Raw genomic sequence first — 4764 nt, 5'->3', positions numbered from 1 at the left:
AAAAGAAAAAGACAAGGCCAGCCTGGACACCCTTCTAGAGCACTGGCATTTTTTTGAGCACCCAATATATGCCAGGAAATCAACACATCTCACTTTGTCCTTGAAACAACTCCATCAAGGACAAATGTCAGTCTTTTGCAAAGAAAGGAAAGGGTTTTGAAATGTTCGGAAAGACTGAGTCCCTGACCCAGGGATACTGCATTTCCCAAAAAATAAGACCAGGTCTTACATTAATTTTTGCCCCCCCAAGACTCAATAGGGATTTCTTATTTTTATGTACAGTAACCTACATTTATTCATCTACAAAAGTCAACATTGATTCAAATACAGTCACGCCATCAAACTCTGGAACATTGTCATCACTCTCCGAACACCGAACTCCAGCCTCAATTTCTTGCAACTCCCTTCCTTGTAGAACTATTGGTCCAGTCTCACATCCAGCAACAGAGCTGTCCTCACACAAACACATCTTGTCCACGCGGCCTGCCCTAGTGTACTGGCAGCACAGCTGCGAGGGGGGTTTTCCCATTAATCCTCCACCCAAGTCACGGCCTTTCGCAGGCTAGGCTTCACAAAGTCTCCATTAAATCAAGTGTTCATTGAAAACTAAGGAGACAGGAGGGCCAACAGAAATGACGACAGGGATGATGGTCCAAATGACAAGTGCTGGCGGGGCTGCAGGGAAAAAGGAACACTTCTCCACTGTTGGTGGGAGTGCAGACTGGTGCAACCAGTGTGGAGATGCCTCAAAAAACTAAAACTTATAAATCCCATTTGGCCCAGCTATTCCCTTTCTTAGTATCTCTCCAAAAGAATTAAAATTATCATGTCACAATGATATGTACACACACCCATGTTTATAGCAGCGTAGTTTGTAATAGTTACATCTTAGAAAACAGCCCAAATGCCCATCAACCAATGAATGGATAAAGCTATGTTTTTAAATACGCAACGGACTACTACTCTGCCAGAAAGATAAGAGACATTAGATCATGCTCTTAAGTAAAATAATCTGGAACCTCATGTTAATTTTTTTAGGACAGGGTGTATGGGTCTCACTGCATAGGCTGGACTTGTAGTGGTTCTCCTGTTCCCAAGTGTTGAGATTACAGGCACACACCACCACGCCCAGTCTCAATCCTGCCGTCTCAGTGTGCCCTGGGGGCAGGGCCGGCACAGCAGGCCCTGGCCACTGCATCTGCCTAAGCAGGTGCTTTAATCTGCTGAACTATTTAGGCTGCCCTTGGACACTCATATTTAAATATCACATTGTTTCTCTGGTGTGAGAAACCAAAAATATAGATAAGGTACAAAGTACACAACAGATGCTAGGAAATAAGAAAATGTTCAAACAGAAAGGGGGACTAGAGAGGGGTGAGAGGAAAAACAAAAGGAAAAAAATGAGAAGAAAATGGAAACCATTTTGTAAGCAAGGAGGGAAAAGGGATTGGAGGGCAGGGAAGAGAATGAAAAAAATGAAGAATCAAAATATATCATGTACAGGTTCAAATTCCATATAATGAATGTGATCGTTAAATCTAAAATGTATCAATAAAATTAATTTTTTAAATGGTTAAAAATGATAATCTCCACATGCCATGCTGGCCCCACTCTGGGGCACGCTGAGCTGGCCACCGGGATTGGGCATGGTGGCGCACACCTATAATCCTAGCACTGGAGTGGCTGAAAACAGGAGGATCACTATGAGTCCGAGCTGCATAGTGAGACCCTGCACCAAAAACATTAAAAAAAAAAAAAGAAGAAGAAGAAGAAGATGATGATGATGATGATAATCTATACAAAAACAACAAAAAATTTCAGGCACCAAAATTGAGAAAACACTTGCTTATTTCTTACGAGTGCATTAAGTCCATCCATTACAACATATAACCTGTTCAATCATGAGGATATGTATTAAACACAGCCACGTATTGCCTTATCAGGGCGCACAAAGGCACCTGTTCAGGTATTTACAAATACTTAACTATAATTTATATTATTTGATATATTAATGTCAATGTTTATTCATATTTAATTATGTATCAATATTATTATCTTGTATTTTAATATACATCTGATATATATTGCAATGCACGTACTAAAGGCATCCGCCGGGCTAATTTTTTTTTTTTTCTTGGTACCAGATATCGAACTCAGGACCTTGTCTTTGTCAGGCAGGTGCTTATGCCGCAGCGCTATCTCCCCGGCCCTGGCTGACGGTCAGGACTGGGCTGGTTTTCAGAATAGGGCTTATATTAGGAGCATCCTGAGACAAGTCACAGCACGTCTTATTTGGGGAGAAATATAGAAGCTGTGCAGAAATCAGCGAGAGCTCTTTCCCCGGAGTCGGCAGCCCCAGCACGGTGGGAGAGCTCCACAGCACAAGGCCATGCCGGAGGCGGTGGCGCTGAGGCATCTCAAACAGCGGCCACCAACGCTTCTCTTCAACGGAAAAGTCCTTGGCTCGGCCGGAGCTGGAGCCTTAGTGAGTCCCAGAGCCAGATGAAGGGCTAGGCAGGCGGGCAGACGGAGCCCAGGGCTGCACCCGGGAAGGGAGGTGGAGGAAAGAACGGAAGGAGCAGGAGGAGAAGCGGCTGCGCTGAGTGAGGGGGTTCTCTGCACCCCACATCCGCCCCCGTGTGGCTGGCTGGAGGACTCTGGTGCCTGTGACCACAGCTGGGTGGCTGGGCTGAGACCGTGTCTGCATGAACCCCTCCTCCCGAGAGCTGAAGGGTTGAGGGGACCGTGGGGAGAGGACCCCGCTGCCCTCTGGCTGGCCAGGGCCGGGCGATGCGGGGAGGCACGGCCACAGAGGTCTTCTTAGCAGCTCTGGGCTTGGCCAGGCCAGCGGGCGAGGAGCGCCCTCCCCTCCCGTGACGCCCTGCTCTCCTGGTCCCAACGTTTCTCTCCCATTTTTCAGAATGCACGCGAGAGTGGAGGGAATGATCGGGCACTGGGGAAAGAAAGACTTGCCCTCACTCAAAAAAAAAAAAAAAAAAAAAAAGCTACCAGGGCCTTTAATCAAATAACCTCTCATGAGGTCAGGGAGGGCTGTTTATTTTGCCACTTGTAGATGATTGGAAGAATTCTTTTCTAAATTTTGAAAGGTCAAGAGACCCAGAATTTTCTCTTGTGCTACTGGGATAATGTGATTACTCGGACAATTTCTAAATGGAAGAGTTTTCAAACACCCCTCTCCTTAAGGCTAATAAAATCATTTGTGGGGAAGATCCATTAACCCAGAAACACAGACCCACAATCGGGCCCCCGATTGCGAGGACAGCACGTGGGAGCAGTCTGCGGACTCCAGGAGAGACGCGGGAAGGCGCATCCCTCAGGGGCAGCGATCCTGAGCCGGAGAGAAAAGGAAAGGTTCGGAAGACAGGGGGCGCTGTGCTGCGGGAGGCTGCGGGGGAGAGGACCTGCGCGCCCTCCCGCAGCTGAGCCGGAGCAGCCAGGCCTCCTCCACCCACCACAGGGCTTCCTCGGGCTTGTTTGCTTTCCTTTGATTCTGCTGTTCAAAGGCAGCAGCACAGCGTGTTGATGTTTTGGGTAAAGAATGTGCTTTCTGAATGATCTAATTCCTGCAGCCTGGGAAGGGAAAGGAAAACAGCAGAGCTCAAGGGGTACCTCCATAGAAGGAAGCCGTGTGGGGTTGGCACACCAGATCGTAGAACAAGGGCACCCTCTTCGCTGGGCTGGGTCGTCCCTCGCCTACCTGCTAAGCTCTGGACAACACAAGCACACGGGTGTGAAGAATCAGTGTTGCCCAGGGTAGAGGGTGCGCATGGGGGGAAGCCACGTGCCAGACTCTGGAAAAAAACTGGACGTCTCACCTCATTTAACCCCGAAAGGTAACTGTGTGTAAGCAAAGCAAGACAAAAATGGGCTCAAAGAGGAAAGCCAGAGCGCTAGGAGAGCCTAACCCCAGCTCTTTTCGACTGCCCTCTAAGGAAAGGAAGACGGGAAGCACAGAGAGCCCTGGCATGGACAGAAGTCTGTCTGCCTTGCTGTGTGTGTCAGCCACATGGGGCTGGCCAGGCGCCAGCCGCATACAGGTCTCTGTGTAGAGCAGATACACCATGGACGAAATATTTACAGCTGGCCGACCTATCAAAACCTATACTCTTTCCAGGACACTAATGGGACGGGGGGAGTAATGGGATTTTGATCTTAATAAGGTTAAATCTCCACATCTAAGTAGCCGTGGTATGTTGTGGTATGTTGGTATCTAAGCAGCTGCTTTGCCTCCCAAATCACGCCAGAGCTGATTACTGAGGCCGTGCAAGCTGATACACGCCCAAGCCTGGAAGCCAGAGTGGCCAGAGGTGAGTGGAGAGGCGGGGGATTAGCCTCTGCCCCCGCTCTCCACTTCATCTGACTCAGCTTAATCTTTAATCAGAACCTGTGTAGGCAGAGATGACGCTGAGATGGTCTCTATCAGCCTGGAGTAGCTGTGGGTTACTCAGCCATCCGACCTGCTCTCCACAAACGCCAGTTTTCCCGAGGTTTGCTGAGCTTGTTCTTCATCCAAGCGCTTGGGTGTCTACAGATGCCAGGGTTCTCTTGGAGCCAAATAGCTGGCTTTCAAAACATCAAGATTTGCATACAGTTGACTTTTTGATCAGATCTCAGGCATAATCCCTAAGACAGCTCGGTGTGAATAATAAAGCCCAAGAGTGGAAAGGAGTGGCAGGTGGCAGAAACATTATCAATGGGTGTTTTTCAAGCTGGTGAAAGGAAGTTCCTTCATCTGAGCCCCTC

The sequence above is a fragment of the Octodon degus genome, unplaced genomic scaffold, assembly GCF_000260255.1.
Source record: "Octodon degus isolate 3935 unplaced genomic scaffold, OctDeg1.0 scaffold00032, whole genome shotgun sequence".
NCBI classification, from domain to species: domain Eukaryota; kingdom Metazoa; phylum Chordata; class Mammalia; order Rodentia; family Octodontidae; genus Octodon; species Octodon degus.
The sequence above is the reverse complement of the archived record's forward strand: the minus strand, read 5'-3'. Positions refer to the sequence as shown.